Raw genomic sequence first — 25,641 nt, 5'->3', positions numbered from 1 at the left:
GCAGATTTCCCTATGAATGGGGAGCCCAAGGTGGGGCTTGATCTCTCGACTCTGAAATCATGACCTGAGCTGAAACCAAGAATTGGGTGCTCAACTGACTGAGCCACCTAGGTGCCCAGGATGCACCTTACCTAAATACTCTCTAAATACTCTACAGACACACACACACACACACACACACACACACACACACACACACACCTTCCCAGACTTTTAATGTAACTGCGTCATAATTTTTTTATTAGATTATTTAAAACTATGTCACATTTATTATGCAAATATTAACCACAGTAGAATCATGTTTATATGATGTGAATGCTTTTATTTTTTCATGCAGTATTTTGCCTTATTGTTTCATTTTTCATGTGTCCAGTTTCCTTTTTTAAATTTCATTTATTTATTCATGAGAGTCACAGAAAGGGAGAGGCAGAGACAGAGGCAGAGGGAGAACTGGGCCCCATGCAGGGAGCCAGATGTGGGACTTCATCCCGGGACCGGGATGACGCTCTGAGCCAAAGGCAGAAGCTCAACCGCTGAGCCACTCAGGCATCCCGTGTGACAAGTTTTCTATGTGCCTAGTACTTTTTCACACACAAAGACTAAGGTGACTAATAATTACATTTGTTTCTTTCCTCACTGTGGTCTGGCTGATTTCTAGGACTGCTGTACAGTTATCTTTTTGGTACCCCTCATTAATGTCATCCGGGGAATTCCCATTGCCTCTCTCCTACATTGAACGTTCTATTTCATGGATATTGTTCTTAATTGTTTCCTTATGTTGATAGAGAATATTCTTCAACATTTTGGGAGATATTACATTAAGACCACAAATCTGAAAATGTGCATGTTATGCTTTTCACTCTTACTTGATAGTTTGAATAAGAGAAGAATTCTAGATTACAAACAATTTTCCCTTGGTTTGATATTTTTCCTAATCTACTAAATTAATCACCCTCCACTTCCTGCTTTTCAATATTACAATTAAAAATACCTGTATTATGATTTTTTAGATTTATTTATTTGAGAGAGAGAGAGAGAGAGAAAGTAGGGGATGTGGAACAGTGGGAGAGGGAGAAAGAGGATCCCAAGCAGACTCCCCACTGAACTGATTCTCAACATCCTGAGATAAAGACTTGAGCCAAAATCATAAATGACAGAGCCATCCAGGTCCCCTCCTGTATTGTGATTTTTAAATGTATGTTTCAGAAGGAAGAAAGGTAAACAAGTATCCTTATATCACTCAAGCCACTAATTGTTGCCCTAGTTAATTAACTCTCAAAGCTTAGTAGCATAAGTTACATAAATTTGTTTCTCTCTAACATAAATTACAGCTGATGGTATCTTATGTTTGCTCCTGTAGGGAAGCTCTGCTCAAGTATTATTCAGGAACTAGGTACTAGGATCTATCTTTAGTATATGAATGGGTGCTAATTTCCAGCTAGCAGATGGGGAAAGAGACAGATCATAGTATGGTGAAAGGTATTTATGTGCTAACCATAAGTGGCATATGCCACTTTCAACCACGTTTCATTTGCTAGAACCCAGTCAAATGGCTATAACTAATATCAAAAGAAGATTACAATTATAGTCTAGTGTGCACAGTCATAAACAGAAACTTCTGTAGCTGGAACATTGCTATTGAAGAAAAGTCTAATTGTTCCAGTCTCCGAAATTCGACATAATTGGCTAGGGGGTTACATCATAGTAGCATTACAGTAAATTAGGTAATATCTCATCAGATTGAACACACCCTGGCTTTGACTTTGAAACAGATATGTCACCTCTATTTCATTCTTTGCCACAATGTTCAATTTATCAAATTTATCCAGAAAAATTAAATTCATTGAATTACCATAAAAACTGTGGCAATAATGATGATGATGATGATGATGATGATGATGATAGTGACAATAATAGATGACATTTATTGTGTTCTAAATCAGTATCTGATACTACGCTGTCCTCTTTATGGGCTGTTTCTACTGTGGTTTATCCAATGAAACATTATATAGGTAATATTTTTATTTCTATTTCAAAGATGAGTCACAGAATCTTAGAAGTTGATAATAGTCCTACAGTAAGGATATACTGGTTTCAGGCCTAGGCCCGTGTTATTAAAAAATATAATGGTCTTCACACTATGCCATGTAGTTCTGCATTATGCCATAGAAACTTAAATAGAACCTTATACAAATGTTCAGGGTATGATGTGTCTTTCTAATTCTCCATCATTAATATTCTTTCTCTAACTCAATAAAAAATTTGGGCTTGAGTTACAAGAAGCCAATGAATAGTTTCAGTATTTCTGAATTTTTCTTTTCATAAAGGTCTCGAGTATATTTGTTCTTTATGGTCAAACTGCTAAAATTCATAAATGGCATAAATAATTTGACAATAGCAAGCCTGTTGTGTTTAATGCATGTTCAGTGCTATAATTCAGTCTCAAAAATTGTCCCCTCCAGTAAAGCTGCCAAGCCAAAACAATGAAGGGTTTGAGCTGCAAAGTGAAGTTTTCTGGAATTACAATATTCTTTTTGACCTTTGGGATGACTAAATGCTCTTTAATTCCTTCCCTTTATTCACTACAGTGAAAAAGACTTGGAACATGCTGGAGCAAAGGTAGCATTTACTTTCAAAGTCATAGCCAGACATTAGTACTCCCAGGAGTGGGGGAAATGCTTACAAGTTGGTGGTGAAAAACTATAGTTACTGTAATACTACAAGTGTCCTTCTTACTTGCTGGTTTGCAAAAACTATGATGTAACGCCGAAATCAATTATTTCAAATTACAGTGACTGGAACAATTACACTTCTTATCCTATAGCAGTATACTAAAAATTTAACCTGAGCTGAAATGGGACTAGTTTATAACTGGCTAAACGTAGCCATATAACAGCAGCGTAGTGGCTACTTTTTAAAGAGATTTAGCTTTTAGGGACTGTTACTACTAATCATGTGAGAAACACTATAGCTGTCAAATTTCACAATCAACCCTGGCTTTAAACCAGCTAAAATAGGAATGGTTGAGTAGTTAGGTTCTGTTTCTCCCTCTTACCATTTCATAGAGGTGCGAAATGGAAAGAAACTGTAGTCAGGATCTTTGTGTTCCATCCCTTTTCCCAACTGATTCAAAAGCATTTGATCTGACATGAAGATTTTTAGCTTCCTTACTGTACATAGCCTCAGCATGATCAATACTGAAATGCATCTCCAAACTGGGCTACTTTACAATCTATTTGCCTAAAGAGTTTAGATAATGAAATTCACCGGCAGCAAAATCTATAAATGAGTTACTGACAAAGAGGTATGTCACCCAGAGAGGCAGATTCTAAGGACAGGTATTACCTGAAGCTGACTGATAAGGTTTTAAAACCACATATCTGTATTAGCAACATAGCCAACCCTTGGCCAAACCAAGGATCCATAGCTATCCTTAGCATCCTCCTGGGCTGTTCATTCCATATTTTTGGTGGCATCTGCCAGGCCCTTCTCTCCCATTCCCTTATTAGGCAACCCTTACATTCACACTCCCCACTCTAAACCCTGTTCTCAGTGCTTGTTTTCTAATTTTTCATTTACACTAAGCGCACAAATGATAGATTAACACTGTAAGTGTTATTACACTTAAGAAGAGATGTTGCATTTTCATAAGAAACCAGTCTAGGTGAAGAAAAATATTGGAATTACATTTGAAACCAAAGGGCTTGGGAAGCATATGGGATCTTGGCACCTATAAAACTCACACAGTGTAGTAAGTCCTTTCTTCTGCCCACGGGTAAAATAAATGCAGGTGTACAGTGACATTTAAAATGCAGGGAAGCAGGACTAGAGGACTTATGGAAACCAGTGTTTCCCTTTTAAAAATGAAATATATGAAATAACTGTATCAGGTTAGCTACATTGAAGGTGCTTGCTCATTAAGCAAACAAATGCAGGAAATCATATAAACTCTTGGGCCTCGAGCACATGGGATTGAATTCCTAGTGATGAGACCCTAGAATCTGTATGTAAACAAGCATGGCCAGATATTCTTATGACTAGCATAATGGTTATAGATTCTGGAGTCAATCTGGCTGGGTTCCTGTACTCAGCTCAACAATTTACCATACACAAATTACTTAGATCTGTGCTTCAGCTTCCTCATCTGCAAAATAGGGATATTAATGGAATCTACCTCGTATGACTGTTATGCACATTAAATGAATTAACAATTGTAATACACTGAGAACAGTCCTGCCGCTCTACAGGAGTTTGCCGAATAATAATTAAATATGCTCAAATTTAAGAAACACAGACCTAAATGCTAATGACTTTAAAATCTTTGTCAGAATTTCAGATAGTCAGTCTAAAAGATAAAGTTTTCTGAACTGATGCTGAAGAGCACACCAGATTAATGGAATCAAAGCTTTACTTGTAATAAATATTGCATTACATGTGGCTAAGTAGAAGTTACTACATCTGTAGATTGCATTAAAAGGAAGGAGGAAGAATAGAGACTTGAGATAGAGATGTGATTCTGGTTTTGTTGCAGCTTCTTTGTCTAGGAATCAATTTATCCAGAAATATGTCAAGTTGGGAGAAGTATTTGCAAAAAAAAATGTAATTCAGGTAGTTTGAAACATTAATGAAAGCATAAATAAGCCAGTGGGATGAAGTAAATACCCCAATATCCAAAGAAACCACCTGCGTAGTGTATATTGAGAGAGAAGTTTTATGAATGAAATGTCCACCAAATGTGTTATATCATGTCCAAACATGGCTGGCATGATCTATGTAAGAATTATCCATGGAAACCTTATGCAATGAAGTGAAAAGAGAGTAGTTTGATTTTCTTTGAAGTGTTTTCTTATAACAAGAGATAAAAGCAGACATCTATTTCCTTTGATGTTTTTATCCTAAATTTTGTGTTTGATTTTTCTATCGACATTATAGATTTTTTTTCTTTTCAATTCACTAGACCATACCCATATTTTCAAAGAAGCAAAAAGTTACGGGAATGGCAAGTCCCTTGTAGGCATCAACAGCAATGAGTAGATTTCTCATGGCAGGGTTATGAGTTTCACTTTTACTTTTCTAAGTTTTAATCCATTATGCAAACTAATGTATCCACCTTAAACCAAATGTTCTGTACTTCAGTACTTTGCAGGCTGTTTACTTCTCAGAAGAGAAGAGAAAAGGGTGCTAAACCTCAGATAAGCAAGGCACACATCTATGAACCACAGTGATATCATTCAATGCCATGTTTATACCTAGTTAGAAATAAGTGAACATCTGCTGATTAAAAAATAGAACTGTAATAGTGGCCAGCAGGGAATAAAACACTTTATTGAGCTTTGTTATGTGGATGGAAATGTGCTTTGTAGAAAGTGCTTTATTTGCAAATAAAACAACTAATTGCTGGAGCTAGAAATATATGCACAAAGTAGATTCTGAACTAATTTTGAGAAACTATTTGTTTTAATGTGAGCATCAGCTGATGCTTCTGCCTTCCCTCAAATTTATATTGATTGTTTTCACAAGTTTAATTTTTGACTTTTGGGAGGAAGTCTTACATGGCTCACAAAATCCTGTTAAGCAGGTACCAATTCACACTCTATCCAGTGTTATCATTCCTACAACCTTTATCTCAAGTTCTTCCAAAACATCTTTGATCATTTTCATTCATTTATTCAATAAATAACTAAGATCCTAGTATATCTGGACCAATATCTAATATATCTCATTTTTTTAATGGAGTGTTGAAGGAAAATTTGGAACACATCTTAAACAAAAGATACTTGGTTGCTTTATCTTTATTCTCAATTTGCCTCCCCTACCACTTCTGGAAAAGAGCTTCTTGGTCACCCAGGTCTCTCCAAAGTCCAAATCCCAAATTTCCTTTTCAGGTTGATCCTACTAGAGATTTATGAAGAAGTTTATAGCTTGAAGAGTACTTTCTTGAGAATACTGTCTGGCTGAAACGACTGCAACACTAAACCCGTGGGATTCTTGCCCAACACTTCTCTCTCTTTTTTTTAAAGATTTTATTTATTTATTCAGAGAGAGAGAAAGAGACAGAGAGAGAGAGAGAGAGAGAGAGAGAGAGAGGCAGAGACACAGGCAGAGGGAGAAGCAGGCTCCATGCAGGGAGCCTGATGTGGGACTCGATTCTGGGTCCCCAGGATCACACCCCGGGATGCAGGTTGCGCTAAACTGCTGCACCACCGGGGCTGCCCCCAACACTTCTAAATATTCCTTCTTTAGTTATTATTTGCTCTCCTACCTTATAAAGAGTGATATTGTGCAAGGGTCTGTTTCAGATCATTTTTCTTTCGCTAATCTCATGTTCACATTCTCAAAATCCTTTTCCTCTCTTAAAATTAGCACTACTCTCACTTTTACCCTTATCTCTTCCTCCCAATTTTATAGTTTTATCACCTAGTGTGCATCCCTAGCCAACGTATTTGGGACTAGGTCAATTTTTTTTAAAGTTGATGCATCTTACAAGCCTCCTTGAAATTATACCTTTCCTCATCCTTTCTAAAAATATTTGTTAAAAGTCCTGAGATATTTAAAATGAAGATTTTCTTGATTTGGGGTTTGTTGATTGCATAAACATGGTGCAGTTGGACACTTGTGATCCTCTGTCCTCTGTTCTTACTGAAAATTGGCAGCTGGATCTAGAGGCTTCATCAGACTTGGATTTGGTCCTTTATCAAGATTGGTAGTAGTTTTGTGTTCTTTCATTAGGAGGCACATTATGTCTGATATGTTTCTTTTAGTGATGCTAATAATTATTTATACTTAATGCTCAATACTTAATCTATGCTTAATACTCAATTAGAAATTGAAAAATGGTGATATATTTTAATCTGATAATTCATTTCTTAGCAGAAATACTTTAGTAAGAGACACTTCTTATCTGCTATTTGGTTACCCAATGGTATAGTTCAGATAGGAATACTAGGATACATGCTTTACCACTAATATGATAGTTTTGAAGATAACAAAGTGCTTCCCCATCATCTTCCAAACATGACACATTTGTTCGTTTGTCCTTCCTTTCCTTCCTTCCTTCCTTCTTTCTCTTTCTTTCTTACTTTCTTTCTTCTTCTTTCTTTTTCTTTCTTTCTTTCTTTCTTTCTTTCTTTCTTTCTTTCTTTCTTCTCTTTCTCTTTCTTTCTTTCTTTCTTTCTTTCTTTCTTCTTTCTTTCTTTTTCTTTCTTCTTTCTTCTCTTTCTTCTTTCTTTCTCTTTCTTCTTTCTTTCTTTTTAAATATTACAATGGTTTAGCCACTTTAGAAAGCAGGTTTGGGAATTTCTTATAAAGTTAAGCATACACTTACAACAATGTAGCCTAGCAATCTTACTGCTAGGTATTTACATAAGACAATGAAAACTTTTGTTCACACTAAAACTTGTATATGGATACTTATAGTGGCTCTCTTCATAATAAGTCAAACTGAAAATAATCCAAATGTTCTATAACTGGTGAACATATAAACAGGCTATGGTATATCCATATAATCTTACTTAGCAATGATAAAAAAACATATTCCTCATACACACAATGTAGATCAATCTCAAATGAATTATGGTATATGAAGGAATCCAGACTCAAGTGACTACAGACTGTATCATTCCATTTACATGATGTTCTAGAAAAGTCAAAACAATAGGGATTGAAAACAAGTAAGTGATTTCCAGGGGTTGATGGCAAGGAGGAGCATCAACAAGCAAATATTTCGAGTTGATGGACCTATTCTATATTTTGATGATGAAAGTGCTGGCCTGGGTCTATACATTTGCCAAAACTATATATCAAAAAAAGGGATTTTTTAAAATATATAGATTCTAAATAAATAAATAAATAAATAAATAAATAAATAAATAAATAAATGAAATTATTGGTTGGTCAATAATTATCTTTGAGAAGGGCAATGTATATAGAGATCAGGCATGTTCAGGGAAGTATGGTTATACATGTCTGTGTAAGAAAGGCAGTGTATATATAGAGAGACTGCTCTTTATTCTACTCATTTTGCAAGAGAAAAGGGGGGGCCTAATTGAAAAAAATATCATTTTCAACTCATGGATTTAAACAATATTTGTTAGATTTAGATATATTTCAATAATTATTTTTAAATTTTTTTTAAAAATTTATCTGATGAGAGAGAGAAAGCACAAATAGGCAGAGAAGCAGGCTCCCCACTGAGCAGAGAGCTTGATGCAGGGCTGGAAACCAGGACCCTGGGATCATGACCCAAGCCAAAAGCAGATGCTTAACTGATCAAGCCACCGAAGTGCCTCTGCAATTATTATTTCAAAGAAGTTCAAAGACCCATATTTAGCCAATGACTATTCAGAATGGTTATAGCATTAATTCAACACGACCCCAAAGTAGGCTTGGATAGATTCCTTGGTATCTGGAATCACAAAATAACCCAGGCCTAGCTTGTGTATTTCCTGCCCCAGACCTAAAATGAGTTCTGTAGGAAGTTTAATTTAGTGGGAAATGCTGCCTACAGATTATAATCTTCTCACTATATTTTGGAGATCAGGGGACACTCTGTTGCCTAAATCTATAGTGAATATTATCCATGGATTTTGGGTTTGCTCTCTAAGTGCTTTGTCTGTTTTTAATGTGGTGTTTCATGAGATTTTACACCTCTGCTATTTCTGCTGCTAATGTATATCCAGAATCCTTAGAGGATGGCTTTTTTTTTAATCAAAATATATTTTACCAATAGCAAATTATTAATGAATTGAATGTGGGGTATGAAGGAAAGCAATTAATTCAGTTTATTAGATTTCTGATATGGGTAGCTGAGTTAATGCAGAAGTATTTTCTCTGACAGGGAAAGCTAGGAGAGTTATAGGTTGGGGGCAGAGACAATACATGGAAACAAATTCAGAGATTTTATTTAGATATACTGATTTTAAAAATACTGTCAAACACGACAAATGAATAAAATCTTTATCAATCAATCTTGTCTGACATGTAGATGGAGTTCTTGGTTAAATGAGTCTAGATCTTAAATAAAAGGTGGAGGCTGGAGATATGGATTTGGGGAGTCATCAACACATGGATAATATTGAAAGTGATGAAACTATGTAGTCAGAGAAAAGGCAATGACTCAGCATAAAGATTTAGGGAACTCAGAGAGGAAAAGCTGAAAAGAGTCTGAGAAAGTTCCAGGTGTGGTATGAGAAAGGCCACATAAACAGTGGTGCCAAGGGACAAGATTTTTGGCTGATAATTTCAGTGTGATTATTCCTGGTGGAGTAATAATGTTTTTGATTTTCCAAGATTTCCTCTTTCCTTTACTCTGTGACTGAAATGTAGTGCTAACTTATTGCATCTTAACAATGCTTTAGGGTTTTTCTTCTCGACATATAATTTTTATCGTATCATCACCTAACTCAAAAATCTATTACTTCCCAGGGCCTATTATCTAAGGTCCAGACATTTTCATCAGTCTTTACGGATTGGAGACAAAACCTACCCTCCCACCTCATCCTGGATTTTTCTTCTCCACGGCCCACATTAATCTCTCTGATTCTGGGTTCTCTCTATATTCTTTATGCTTTACTATTCATGGACCTTCAATGACATGATTCTACTCCCCTAAATCCCTCAACTCCCACATATCTAAATCAGACACATCACTAAAGATGTTACATGAAACACCCCAGCCATAGGGAATCTTGGTTTTATGATTATTCTGCATGTGATGCCCTGACTTAAGGAAGTGTGTCAGGATAAAAGAACTGCCATTTCTCCAAGAAGGAAATTTTTGTAAAAATTCTATAAGAAAAAAAAAATCACATTTCTCTTGGGGTCTGGCAGAGCCTTTAACAACTGATTATTAGAACGACAATGAAAAACTAGCATATCCAAGACAGATAAAACATGAGCCAAATAAAGCTTAAGTTTCAAGCTTAAGTACTTGCACAAGTCTCTTAAACTCTACCTGATTTTGTACTTGGCAGCGTCGTTTTGTTTTGTTTGTTTGTTTTGGAAAGTGAGCCCTGGAAACTATAAGTCTGGGGACTCATAATACTCACCATTGTTTACTACAGTGCAAAATAATAAAAATGAAAATATTGTGGATTTAGTAATTGATCACTTATATTGAACCATGATCAAATTGCTCAACTTTCCTCTGCCCTAGTTAGCTCATTTGTAAAATAGAGATAACATAACCTTCTCTACCTATATTAAAGACTTGGTGAGGATCAGACAAGAGCCTTTGATCATTTTACAGATGCTTATCAAAAACCTATAATATGCCAGCTTCGATGCCAGTTTTGGGGGACTTACTGATGAATAAAGACATGGTCCATGCTCTTGTGCTTTAATAGCCTAGTTTCACATAGATATCAACAAAGACCATCTAAATAAGTGTAATATATGTAAGAACATTTAATAGACTATAAGGTGATAACTCTAATGCCACTAATATATATAAAAACCTTTCCAATGTCTGTGTTGCTTCTATAGATCTTTGTTTTTGATCATCAATATATCCAGATGTGATTAATTTCTTGGAAGGGGAAGACAATCATCTCAAGGTATCTCAAACCCAAAATTAATTGGTACAAGCAAGTCAATTAAATAACGAGTAATAGAATGTATAATGGCTGTGGAGCCCAATATTAAAATAGCTGGTCAGCATGTTCTTTCCCAGGAGAAAGGCCTACTTAAATAAAGATCAGAAATTTGCTCAGTGAATATGTAAAATGATAATAAGGCAAGAACTATGAAGCTAAATCGACATAGGCTAACACCAGTAAGGCTATCTTAACTCGGTGTCCTCCTTTTAAGTAATCCTGGAGGCACATGCCATGCAAATGTGTCACACTGAATGGACACAGACCCTGCCATACTCCTCTCCAGTATCTTTCATTCAATACTACAAAATGTTAGTTTTAAGAAAGATTACATTTATGGTAGTTCAAAACCTGAACTCTAAAACAGACTCTCCTAGGGAGGAGGAATCTCAATTCCTCAGGATTTTCACAAAACTCTGCACAAATTTACATAACACAATACAAGACAGTATGAATCAGGGAAAAGAGGGAAAAGAGCTTCACTTTTGGAGTAGGAAAGACTTCTGTTTGAATCCCTCCTCAAATACATGTTACTTTATGTGACCTTAACAAAGCAAATTATTTCTCTTTACCTCAGTTCCTTCTCTGTGAAGTATAGTAGTAGTCTCCTAATAGCTACAGAGATTCAACAAGGGAATTCACATAAGGCACTTAGAATAGTGCCTTCCATATAATAAATATTCAATAGAAATTCAGTTTTGCTACCACTGTTACAATCACCAGCACTTCTACTACCACTATTACTACTACCAATTATTTTGCTTTTAGTCTTACCACTGTTGCTGCTGCTACTATTCTAGACCTCATTTACCTCAATATCATTTCCAGTATTTTCAGAAACTTTCACTTCATTCTTTTTTTTTTTTTAAGATTTTGTTTATTTAGTTGAGAGAGTGAGAGTACCAGCCGGGGGAGGAGCAGAAGGACAAGCAGACTCCTTGCTAAGCAGGGATCTCTGATTGAGCATGATCTCAATCCCAGGGCCCTGAGATCATGACCTGAGCCAAAGGCAGATGCTTAACTGACTGAGCCACCCAGGTGCCCCCACTTCATTCTTCATGAACTCATTGAGGAGGGTGTGCTCTACCTGCCCCAGATATTACCAAGTGACATAGAACTACTGGCTTAATCATTGTTAGACTATTACACAATTCTTTTTTGTTGTTGTTGTTAAGATTTATTTATTTTGCAGGGGAGCAGAGGGAGAGAGATAATCTTAAGTAGACTTCCTGCTGAACACAGAACCCAATGTGGGGCTGGATCTCATTGCCTTGAGACCACAACCTGAGTGGAAATCAAGAGTTGGACACTTAGCTCACTGAGTCATTACACACTTCCTGTAGCATGCTAATTAGCCCTGTCCCAGTCCCCCTCCTGGAACTGGAGGAGGCTGATCAAGAGGAAAGCCCACAAGATCAGCTCTGCTGTCTTATCCAGTGTTGTGCAGGGGAGGCTCAATTGAGTAGCAGCTGAAGTCATCCTCACTACAGCCCTCTCCAGACTTATATCTGCCCATACTGAGTGCTCCTTTTCCCTTTCATCCAGACATGGCTATCACAGGAACAGACTGCTTCTAGCAAATAAGTCCACTTGAGGGAGAATGACAGAAACATGTTCTTTCCCTTACAAAATGGCCAAAGGAAGGGGAAAAAAATGAAATGAAGTCAGGATTTCTTCAGCTAACATCTAAAAAGGGAGAGAAGTTGCTGAAAAGAAAACCCCCGATAGAGTAAGTACTACAACAAATGCTAAGAATGAAAAGATAGGAAGGAGGATTGAGAATGGAGGGGAATATATGAGCATGTATATGCATATATGCTCCAGCCAAGGAAATAAGGAGAAGAATGTTGATTTTATTCAGTATTAATAACGGGAGAGAGTTGTTTGACATGGCAACAACTACTTAATGCCCTGCAGAATCCCGAATGTACGCCATCCATCTCCTCTGACAAGGGGATTATTCCAATCTCTGTGCTGGAGTGAAGAAAAAGAACACAAAATGTTGTTTTCTATGAACTAGTTTTTTTTTTTTTTAAAAAAAAAACCTCCTTGATAAATCTTCTGCATTTTGGTTCTTTCTGTTCCAATTAAAATAGTTGCCTGAGTTCAATTCGTGGGTATAATAACTAGGATTTCTTTCAGAGCTCCATTCCTAATTAAAAGCAGCATTTACAGAGAAAGGGTTTTACATACTTATGTATTACCTTATTCAATCCAAGCAAATTGCTTCCCTATGTAAACTCCTGAATAGTTTCATTTCTTCAAACACTGAAAGCCATTCTAATGTAGATTTTGCATTAATTTGGGGAAAGAAAATGCAGCATAGTCTAAGTGGAGTTACTATTTCTAAAATTAATTCTTGACTTTATAAATTGATATAAACACACATGTATGTATAAATGTGTATGTGTGCGTGTTCTATCTCTACAAGCCAAGTAAAGTCTGAACATTTTGATTATTCAGGAAATTTATGCAATTTTCCTTTAAAATTTTTTTTTCTGGAAAAAATGCTTAGAATTGGGGAGTAAATAGCATATAATGATAATAGCACACCCTTTAGTAGTAAATAACAGGTTATTTATATACAGTAATTTTAACACTATTATTATTTTCCCCATTGTACAGATAAGGAAGCTGCAGCACAGAAAGGCTAAAAAGTGGGATTCAAACACAGGTCACTATGCTCCCCATTTTGCTCTCCTACTTCACCCTCCTTCACAGCACAGGGATGGTCTAATACAGAGGCTATGGGTAGAAACAGACAACTCAGGGCTCAGAATCTAACATTGCCTCTTTCTGGCTGTTTAATGTGGGACCAACCCCTTGGCCTCTCTGCTTTGAAGTTTTTTCTATCTGACAAAATGGGGCAATCATGCCTGCAACTATAGGTCTAGGATGGAGGTCAAATTTAAGTTAACCTCTGTGAAAGAATCTTTTTTCTCTTTCTTACTCAGTTTGGCTCTAGAGATTTAATTAAACTCCATTTATAATTAGTCCTCTCTCTTCCTCCTCTATACGGTCTCATCGTGACCATGGGTGTAATGAACATTTTAACAGTCAGATTTGTTTCTGCATTTCGCATGGGGCTCAGTCCACTCATGTGTCTTAGTGCAGAGAACCTGCCTGAGGCCTTCACAGGAAGTATTTCTCATGGAATTGGTTCAGAAAATAAGCATATCCTTTAATGGATATAATTAAATTTGTTTTATTTTCTTAAAAATATATATTGGCAGTAGAGTTTTTAGGAGATTCTGCAGCTGTATCTAATTGGGGATTGACAGTATTGGACACCAGCCCAGAGTGCTGTTCAGAGATGATCCCAAGGTGCCCTTTGATTCTGGAGGTGGGAAGAGAGTCATTCCACAACTGTTCCTGCAGGTCTGATTCTTGGCATTCCTCTCCTGTCTTCCCATTGCATATTGTCTAGTGATAATGGATGGATGAGGCTTTTATAAAATAATTTTATTCTCCCTGTATGCTTTGATCTGCAAAGCATACAGGGAAATCTAGAAACCAGCATTTCTGTCAATTACTAATATAAACCATCAATCTAGTAAGCAGATTGTGCAAATTCAGTCCATATACTCTGACAATGCTTGATAAAAATGTCATAATTGGGGTTTTACTGATGAACTTAAGTAAAATAGATTTAAAAGACAATATGGTATGTCCCTCCAATCCTGACCAATATCACAATGATAGAAAGCTTCAGAAATAAGAGGTATTTCTCAAATATGTTATTGGAGATGGGAACAATTAAATGTGGCTCTAAGAACACAAAGGAGATAACTGAAATATATAGTTAAATAAATCAATTTCAGAAAGGCAAAGATAGAAATTTAAGCTTACTGTTTTTAAAGGCTAACTCTTGTCAAAGGAAAAAAAAAAGCTTAAGTTAGAATGTTTCTAAAGGACCATGAAAATTAGGTAAGATGGCTTCAAAGATTCATTTTGCCAGTATCTACCTGTGTCTCTGTTATCACAATTAGTAAGACCTTCCTTGGCATATAACTTGAGTATAACAATTACATTGTTAAGAGTGATTGTCCATTATATCTTATTAGTTTGCACTTGAGATTCTTTTAAATATCTGCAAACAGACAGATGGAATGATTTCAGAGATGCCCCTCAACTTTAAAAACCTATTTCAATTCTGAAAAATAAGCCCTTTCTTTGGTTTATCACAATTAATACTCCTTGATATGTATGTACAATGGATTTGTTCTCTCACAAGTCAATCAGCAATTAACATTTTGAGCAATATCAGAGGCTCCCATACACAAACCATTGGTTCAGCCTCAACATTACCATAATTTGTGTTTGTACAAAAAGATCTGCATAATCATTTAAATACTTTATTCAATTTGGCCCCTAAGTGATTATATGTTAGGTCTTATATATGAAGTACATTTAAGAGGAATATAGTAATCATTAGCTTCTTCTAAGAGTATATTTAGCTGGTCAACCACACACATTTATGATGGGAAAGAACAAAATAAAAATAAAACTTGCTTATAAAATATTGAATATGTATCATCATGGACTCACTCTAAAAGGTAAGGTGCAATTAAGCATTTACTTTCTTTAGCTCTCAGGCTATAGAACTCTCCTTTATATTCTATGAATCTATTGTTAGACCTTTACACACTGAGTTTTGGACTCATTTTCAGGGAGGCATCATGGATGTTTATGGCTGGCATATAACCACTAGCCCACAGTGTTCTTCCTTATGTCTATGCTTCCCTTCCCTTTGGCTGCTTAAGGCACCTCTGTCCAGCTCTATGTTCTAAGCCAGACTTGTGTTGAGGGTCAGTCTTCTGATAGCAGGATTTTGTGAGACTTTTTACTTAAAAATCCATTTCAGAATCTTAATGTTGCTTGCATGAATTTTGGTTTTCTGATGAATTACTTCAGTATTTGGTATTTTACTTAATAGTAGTTCCTTGACTTCTTGTGCTGTGTCTTCCCACACAGCCCCCTGAACTATACCAGGGTCAACAAACCTTTTCCGTGACAGTTCAGATTGGAAATGCTTTCATGTTTATGGGCCACAAGGTCTTGATTTGCAACCATTCAATTCAACTCTGCAGCATTAAGGTAGCCAGAGACAGGATGGAAATGAATAGATGTGCTGTGCTTTGATAAAAATGTATTTACAAAACAGGTGGCCGATGGTGGGCAGGATTTGGCTCACAGGCTGTAGTTTGCAGAACCCTGTTAATAGTACTGTTTTTTTTTTGTTTGTTTGTTTGTTTTGTTTTGTTTTTTTTTTCAATTTTACTCTCTTCTTTGAAAGATTTGAGAGACATATTCTGTCAAAGCCTAGCCTCTCCTGAGCACCAGATGTCCCAGTCTCTCATACTGGCTTCTGCTGGTGGTAAAATTGCAATGTTCAGTGTCAAATATATGACAGATGAGAGAAATGTGCCTGGGAGGGAACAAGGTGAAGGCTTTTATTAAGTTTAATGACAACAGTAACAAAGGAGGCAGCAAGTGTTTCTCATGCACTATGTGCCCCACCATTTGCTAAATGGCTTCCATCACTTCTGTCATTTAACCTGCCCAACATTCTTCAGAAATAGATATTATTAAAGCCTCACTTTATGGATGAGGCATCTGAAGCTTTCCAAAAGTTACAGTTAGAAAAATAGTCAGAGGTGTAGATAGATTCCATGCCTCATGGGCCCTGGCATGGCTGCAATCCAATTCCTCCCAGCCCCCTTTCATAATCCTTTTGCCTCAGTGGTTCCATTGCAATTAACACAATTCTAAAGAAGATGCTTCAGATGTGGATTTCCATTTGATTCTTATATAAATCCACGTATGGGGGCACCTGGGTGGTACAATCATTTGGGCAACAGACTCTTGGTTTTGGCTCAGGTCATGATTCCAGAGCCTTGAAATTGAGCCCAGTGTTGGACTCTGTGCTGATTGGGAAGCCTGCTTGGACTTTCTCCCTCTCCCTCTGCCACTCACTGCTGCTCTGCCTCTCTCTGTCTCTCTGTCTCTCTGTCTCTCTCTCTCTCTCAAATAAATGAATGAATCGTTAAAAAGAAAAAAAAGAAATCTATGTGTGAATAACAGGAGGAAATTCATGACCTTTCACTTGAGATGAGGAATGAGAATTTTGAAATGTTTAGTATCTTGCTTAAGGCCAAAGAGCCAGTAAGCATCAGAGCCAGAAGAGAAGACTGGGTCTTTTGATTTCTAAATCAATGCTTTTCTCAACCATACCCTACTAGATTGTTACCCATGAGTAACTTTTGTTTTCAACTTTTTAATTTTTTTTTTTTTAGATTTTATTTATTTTAGAGAGACAGACAGAGTCTGCGACCAAGATAGCACAAGTGTGCAGGAGAGGGAGAAGCAGGCTCCCTATTGACCAGGGAGCCCAATGTGGGGCTTGATCTCAGAACCCTGGGATCATGACCTGAGCTGAAGGCAGACCTATAATCAACTGAGGCACCCAGATGCCCGTTTTGTTCTCAGTTGAAGTTTAAATCTCCTTTTCCTTGCTGCCACACTTAGGCACTGGAGAGAAGAGCATCATGCTAAGGATAAGATGCACTATTTAAATCTTGCTCCCTTGTACTCAACCTGGCTATGCATACTCATCTATTGTCCACAGATAGAAACTACAAGATAGCTCTAGAGTTTATACACGCACACAGAATCTATGAGGTCTACAAACATGGAGAGTGGATGTTGAGTCATAGCCACAGTTCTGTTTTGGAGCCAAATGACTAGCCCTAGCCCTCTAGCCAAGCTTTGCTTCTGAGAATGGGGAGTGATTGGGCTTATTGCTGAATATGCTGAGGCATAGAGCATGATTGTGGCTTTAATTCTAAGTAAATTATGAACTTCCAAAGAGCAATGGTATTGTAGTCTGATTACATGGCTCTTTGAATGTAAAATTGGGATTGGTCTAAAAGAAAGAAGGCATAAGGCAAAGTATAAGCTCTATTTAATATCTACCATGTTTGGTTATCAGTTCTGCTAACTAGTATCAGATTCTACCCTGTAAATATAAAACACAGAGACATGTCCCTTTATTATTAATATCATAATTGTTCTTTAGTATCTTCAAATTCATGTTTGATGGAACTTTCATATAGTCAAGGACATCTCCTTGCTGTCTGCATTTTTATTTTATCAGCACATAAAAGCCCAGCAGAAAATGGGCCTTAATCCCCAATGAGCCTTCCCAGATGCCTTGGGGAGGACATCTAGGTTTTTCTCACTATATGATACTGTTTACTCATTATACGTATCTTCATCAATACCAATTGATTATTTTTTATAAAGTGAGGTGAAGTTCTCCAATAAAATTTATGCTAGTTTAATCTACATGCTTTTAAGCTACTTTTTATTCCCCTTTAAAATTCAGGTTTCTGAGTAACAAAGCAGAAATTGTCTCAAAGAAGCAGTATTCAGCACATTTTAGTCTAAGGAGACACATAATTAATAAAATTTGCACACACCATTTTAAAAGGTGATCAGACCTTTTCTCTCTGGTGAATGCTAGAGAGAACATGTCTGACCAGTTCACAGACCAGTTATAGAGTCTGAATAATTCAAAAATTATTGAAAATAATGTACATGCCTTGTTTATTATTGTAAATGTAATTTCTAATATCTTCCAATTCTCCAGGGTGGATTCCCTTGAAGATAATTTCATATGCTATTTAGGTATATTGATATTATCAAATGATGTCAGATTTAATTAGTAAAAAGCAGATTTTACAAACATTGACCTTGGTTCAGGGGAAATGGAAAAAAAAAAAAACAAAAACAAAAACAAAACCCTGAAGATAAGGAGATAACAATTGATGGATGGAACATTATTCTATTTGAGAAAACGAAAAATTGTAAAGCATTTAGAAATTGAATTCATGACCTGCAAAACAAGATCAAATTAAAAACTGTCAGACTGCTGAAAAATCTCTACATGTGCGAAGGCAGAACATTCTAGCTCTGAAATGTAAATGAGGAGAGTTAGAAATGTGAACTGAAAGCTGGTTTCCTTATTGTGAGGAGGTGGGAAAAAAGACTTAAAGGAGAGAAAAGTAGGTAAATATATCTGGGTTCTGAATTGGTGGTAATACTGGAAGGAGAGAAAGTATTAGCAATGGCACAGACTAGGTTAATTAGTGTTCACAAGGAAAAGGATTCTTCTAACCTGTGTTTTGTCAAAAGGATAGCAATCCCTACCTGAGTTTTACGATGTTTCATCCCTTGATGATACAAAGTACAACATAACCTACAACATGCATTGAACATTATTTTGCATGTGCTAAACAATTACGATTTATTGAAGAAATATAGGGACATTAAACCAAACGTGAAAAATGACCAAGAATGATAAAAGATAATAATGACTTATTTTCAATAATTGTCTGAGAATAAGTTAGATGATATTTTTTGGTATTTGAGAGAAAAATGGAAACAAAGTACTGATTACACTGTAGATTTATATATAAGTAGGAAATCCTGAGGTGTAATGTGGCTTTGTTAATTCTGATGATAATAAAGAAGAAGGATTATAAAAAATATCATAAAGAAATCCTAAGGATATAAACTACAAGTAAAAGGGCAAGTGATCTTAGTTTACTAATCCTAAGAGACACAACTATAAAATAAAGATTCTTAACACTAATGAATTCTTTTTTCTTTTTTTTTAATATATATTTTTTTTATTGAAGTTCAGCCTGCCAACATAAAGATTTTTAAAAGATGGGCAAAATTGGATTGAATATCGAGATAAAATGAAATAGTTAACTATAACAGTGTGCATGATGATAAAATGCAATAATTTTTTAAACACCTCCCGTTTTATGATTTATTGGGGATAGGGTAGATATTAGTCTATTTGATGAATGAGGATGGTAAACCTTAGTAAACTGGTCACTCATCTGACTAAAGTGCAGATGAAGAAAACATTCAAATTGCAGGACCACAGAAGTCTCCCTGAGAGGATAAGGGTAGTGCTTGCTAATACATAAAGGATGGAGAGTATCTTATAAGGTAAAGGAAGGAGGAAGGTAGAATGGAAGGGAACAGTTTTCCAGGCAGGCAGATTAAAAAAAAAAAAAAAAAAAAGCATGTGCATAGTCCCTGTGGTGGAAATGTTAGTGGCATAACAGCTCATAGAAAGCTCCTGCTCATGGGGCACCTGGGTGGCTCAGTCAGTCAGGCATCTAACTCTTGGTTTTAGCTCAGGTCATGATCTGGGGGTTATAGGATGGAGTCCCATGTTGGGCTCCATACTCAGTAGGGAGTCTGCTTGGGATTCTCTCCCTCTGATCTTTCCCTGTATTCTCTCTCTCAAATAAATAAATGAATACATCTTTTTAAAAAGAGAAAGCAAGTTCCTGCTCATCTACCAAGTGCTTTTCCCCAAGTTGCTCAGGCAAATAGATTTGATTTCCTATGTGTTCCCTCAAAGCATTATTGTCATAGCATTATAACCCTTATCGACTTCTAGTAAAATTATTGTTTTAGGTATTAATTTTCTTCAACAAGTTATAAATTTAACCTGATATGAAAAGCTTCCTCTCAGCTTTACTTCTCATTGTTCATCTTGGCAGAGCATAAGATAACTTGTAGCAAAGATTGGAATCTAAAAAAATACTTAGAAATATCAGTGAGTATACAAATGAGCCATATGAGAGGCCATCTTCACTTAAAATACAAAATTAGTAAATATCAAAAGGTACTTTTTTCCAACAAAATTTTAAGAAAGAACATTTAATAGAAATGTTTTTAAGCAAATTAAAAACACAGGTGTTTAGAGCATAAGTACATAATATGGTAAATTGTTCGAAGGAAATAACCAAAGCAAGTAGAATTTTGGCAATGATTGTTATGTAACACCTGAAAGGCAAAAACAAATCTGTCTTGAAATCTTTAAAATATATTTAAATACAACTCTCAAAATCCAAGAACTAAATTATTATATTCCTCTTCAGGACTGAGAGCAATTCATAAATGTTGTAGTAGGGCCTGCAAAACATGTTGATTTATCTTCTTTGTTAATAATTTACTGGGGAGTATGATGCGTCTTTCTTTCTCTCCTAGACATTGCTGTTTTGGTTTTCTTGATAACAAGGCAATTTATACCCAAAATGGTAGAGAAAAATGCCCCAGAAGACTGGAACATAGCTATCTTCTGTTTGTCCACTGAGGCTCTGTTGGATATTGATTTTAGAATGTTTGGAGCAGTATTCTTTTTCTAACTATTGCTGCTGCTTTCATTTTTGTTTTAGTAAACAAGTCAATATTTCACAATTTAGAGATTTCCTCCAAAATAGTTATCCTATGAAGTAGAAATAATGGAGTTCCAAGCTCCCAGAAGTATTCTGGGAATCTGATTAGTAAGGACTACTTGAGTCACTTACTATGAATTGAAGCTCTGATGCATTTAAATAAGATCTAATGGTCTCTAGGTAGTGCTGGTGAACCCATAAACTGTCTGGTATAACTTCCAATCAATGTTTTGCCTAGCAGGAAAATGACTTGTGATATCCGAGGCAAAAGAATGTGTGTATGCATAGGCACCTATACATATGTGGTATATATGTCTGTGTATATGTATATGTACTCTGAGAAAGTATTTTGATATTATGAGAAATTTTATACCACAATATTTTTTAACATCTCTTATTTTCTCATTACAAATCACATAAATAGAATCTAACAAAAATATTCTTGGCTAGTAGAGATCACAATTGAAATAAAGTTGAAACCATTGGTCTTAGCTATGATTTGCCATCACTAATCAAGAAATTAACAATGTAACAAGTAAACATCATAGACCATGCATAAGCATCACTATGTTCCTTTCTAGACCCATTTTTTTACCTTTTTTGCCAGCTAATTGTAACAAGTGAATCTGAAATGAAAATTAACCAAGAATTATACTTTGTGTGGCTTTGTTAGTATATTTGCAATAAAAATGTTTAAAATACACATACAGGTATCCCTTGCTTTTCTAAAGTTCATATCATGCCACTAACTTTTATGAAAGACCTACATTAGTAGCTGTCTTTCCTAACTGAAATAAATCCAAAGAGGATTTTTACTTCTACAAAAAAAAAAGAAGAGCAAAAAGCAAATATAGTAAATATAGTGTTCAACATTTGTTTTGCAAAGAGCCACTCTACAGGTAGCAGCATCCTGAGGGGCCCACGTGGCTTCTTCCTGAGGAACCATACTCGGCATTTCAGCATCAAGCTGCTGTAGCTTTGAATTGTCTATGAACATCTATGTTTTATCTTGGTTATGTTGTGAATCCATTAGCAAGATATATCTTAAGATATCAGAAAAGCCTAAGAGAGGTTAGTTTTGGGGTTTGGGAACTCTCAAAAATGTTTCCATATAAATTAATGGTAATTGCTTCTTTACTTCATGCCATTTCAACTTACAAAAGTTTTCGTAGGAGCCCTCTACTTTCAGGTAATGGAGGAAATCTGTATGTGAAATGAAAGCACAGAATAAAAACTAAGCAAAAAGATGAAACCAAAAAAAAAAAAAAAACCCACATACAATAAAAACAAACCCAGAATGGAATAACCTAAAATGTCCCAGGATCAAACAAATGACCCTTCAACAGCTAAAAAGCACTATTTCAAATCATAAAGTTCCAGGTCAAAGTAGCTTAAGAAAAAGTAAGCCTTCACAGATTGAAATAGTTGGTAAATACAGAGGAGGAGCTGGAACCAGGGAGCAGAATTTGTCACCCCACAGTATGACTCTGTGCCATAAAACTTATTTGGGGCTAACCATTTTTGAAAGGCTCTGAAAACAGAGTAGAACTTTTCCTCTTAAAAGAGACATTTACTCTTAGGAGGGAAATCTCTTGTAAGAGGGTGTCCTTCTCTACACCATCTCTAGAAACTCTTATTAATGAAGAATGCAGATTTGGGTACTTTTTTAAAAAAAATTTACACGGGAAATTCTTTATTATATTATCAGTTCTACAATATCATCTTCCTTAAAAAAGTTTTAAAACTGGATGACAGATTATTTCCTTTACTGTTGCAAATAATGTAAATTTATCAGCAAAGAGGTAAGTATCGAGTCATTTTTCTTTAAGCATGAACACATAAGGGAGCAATAAAATAGATTATAAACCTCATTTGGCTTGATCTTATAAGAAGTCACTCCAGCTGTCTTCAGTCCTGCTCTGCCTATAGGAAGATTTCCAGGACAGGTTTGTGTCATTCAGTCCACCCACAATAGGTTGGACAGGATAGTCTGTAATAACTGCCAGGATACCACATTGCATTCTGGGCTCCTTGACTGGCATTTGGCTTTATGTTCCAAGAGTACCTCCTTTGTGAATAGTCCTCTCCAGTGGCACCAGGAGGAGGGATATGGCCTCTCTGGTAAATGTTCTGATTCTGTGAAAATTTTCTTACTGACTGCTGCAAATCTTGGGTCTGACTGTGGAAATGCCGAGAAGGTACTGGGTAACCTTGGGTCTGATGTAGGTTATACCAATGTCCTTGATTAACAGATTTAATAGTGGTGTGGACTGGTTCCATCATATGTGTTGTATCTTTAAAACCACTTGATCTCGATACACTGGAATCCCTATTCCTTCTGATGAGATCTTTCTGAAGGTCTTCAGTGTAGTTTTGTCTTTCTAAGCAATGTGCGGCACCTATTGAATAATTCAATTGCATCATCTGGCCTCATGCCTTGTACATCAATCAAATATCTGCAGATGAGGTAGCCAGTCCTGTTTAAACCATGGGTACAATGAACACCAATAAGTTTGTCATTGTCTGTATTTTCTTTTAAAAACTCATTAACAGGGATCCCTGGGTGGCGCAGCGGTTTGGCGCCTGCCTTTGGCCCAGGGTGGGATCCTGGAGACCAGGGATCGAATCCCACATCGGGCTCCCGGCAGGGAGCCTGCTTCTCCCTTTGCCTATGTCTCTGCCCCCTCTCTGTCTTTCAAGTATAAAAATCTTTAAAAAAATTAAGAATGCAGATTTAAATTTGTGTAACAACAATATCCTTTTTTACTCTGCTTTTCTGGTAACCTTGCATTACTGGCCTTCCGCCAACTCCCAATATTTTTCTTCTGTCTTTAGTTGGAAATAGTATTTAAGGTGATGACTTAGGTCATTTTGGAGAGTTACTTCATTTTCTTGGATATTTCCCATTATACAAGAGGTATTTATGTTATTAAACTTGTGTTTGTTCCTCTCCTGTTAATCTTTTTATTAGCAGGAGAGGAGTGGGGAGGAGTTCTCAGCCAGGAATCTGGAAGGCTGGAGGAAAAATTATTTCTCCTCTCTACACTAGAAATCCAGTATTGCCAATAATGCCTCTTACTCTCTTATTCTGCCCCCCTCACTCTGGCTCTCTCTGCTGTTTTCTGGATGTCAAATTCAGTCTCATCTTTATAAAACATGGGAGCCAGCAGGAGAGTGGGATTAGGGGCCATCACTAGAGATATGAACTAGAGTAAGCAAACAGATATATACTCCACAACTTATAGGAAATTGATTGGATGCCCTTTATTTATAGTTCATATGCAAATATGTTTATTTATAAATGCGATATTAAACATATTATTCTACTGTATGCTTTTAACCCTTAACTATCATTCACACCAGTACATAAATGTCAAGCCTATCTTTTGCTTAATTATTTCATAATATGAATTCATAATATGTTTAAATCTGCTACTTACTCACTATCTAACTTTGAGCTAGTATTTAGTATCTCTACAGCTCATCTTCTTCATCCAAAGAATTGGGACAATTACATTATTATTAGGATATAGAGAAAATGAAATGATTTAACAAATGTAAAGTACTTAGTATATTGCTGATGCATAGTAAGAACCTGGTAAAAGTGATCTACTATTAATTATTATTATTTTATCAATTATACATGAGCATACAGATTCATTTTTCATCACATAAACACCTAAAATAGATATTCTTATATTTATTATTGTGTAAAAATATTTTCCCCTTTATTTAATTAACAGAAATTGAATAAATAGATAAAAAAAGGTCTGCACATTTAAAATGTTGAGATATTGCTAGATGGTTCTCCTGAAAGGTTGCATCAGTTCACGGACCTATCTCTAGGGACATTTAACAGTATTAAATTTTTAGATGATTACAAGTAAGTCTGTTTTAAATCCTACCTTTGGATTAAAAATAAATATTCTTTATCACATGCTATCCTAAAATGTTACAAATCCTTAAAAGAGGAATAAAAAGAAAGTTAAACAGTGTTTGGGGACCATAAAAGAAAAAAGTTTTCCAACTGTGAATCCTACTGCTGTTGATTAGAAGGTATCTGGGGAAGAGTTAAATAATACTTCTGGGGTTACCAGCCTTAGTTGCGAAGTAGAAAATTCAGGAAAAAAGCCAAATGTGTTTAATTTCCCACAATACATCACTTCAACCATCTGTGAGAAAGATAATGTTCTCTTAAAAGGAGAAACAATTACTGAGAAAGGGGGTTTAGGGGAATTACTTGATACTTATTTTGTCTTCTTCAATTAGCTCTTTGTTAATGTGTGGCTAAGACATAAAATAATTAATAGCTGGAACACTAATGTTGAACAAAATAAAGAGCCATGGCCTAAAATGAAATGATATTTCCATTTATAACTATGGTATAACTTTATTTTGCGCACATGATAAAATTAAAATATGATCTCCATCTTCCTGGATACATGCATGGATATATAGTCAAATAGCTAAGAAAAATCGTATAAGTTGATTTACTTAATAAAATATTATTGTAACATAGATGATAGATCAAAGAGAATGGCTTCTCCAATAGAATGATTTTAGGTAGGATGTTTTTAAAAATACTTATTATGGGAAGTTATTGCTCTTTTCCATTTCATTTCCCTACAGATGAATATTTTTTCAATTTTTTGACATTTTCTCTCTCTCCAGGTTATATCTAATAAATCTCTAGACTCTATTATATATGTATAGCAAGTACTTAGGTTCCATTATCCACTTTATGGAAGTAGAAAAATTTCCAAGAAACACTGCCTTCATGGCAG

At 35.7% G+C, this 25,641-nt stretch overlaps 1 pseudogene; it reads right to left on the bottom strand.

The window, feature by feature from the left end:
* Positions 1–22,810: 22,810 nt before the first annotated feature.
* Positions 22,811–25,641, bottom strand: part of LOC129509394 (RNA/RNP complex-1-interacting phosphatase-like) — a 117,828-nt pseudogene continuing 114,997 nt past the window's right edge.

The sequence above is a fragment of the Nyctereutes procyonoides genome, unplaced genomic scaffold (assembly GCF_905146905.1).
Source record: "Nyctereutes procyonoides isolate TBG_1078 unplaced genomic scaffold, NYPRO_anot_genome, whole genome shotgun sequence".
NCBI lineage: Eukaryota > Metazoa > Chordata > Mammalia > Carnivora > Canidae > Nyctereutes > Nyctereutes procyonoides.
Note: the sequence above shows the minus strand (reverse complement) of the source record. Positions and strands in the feature narration are given on the sequence as shown.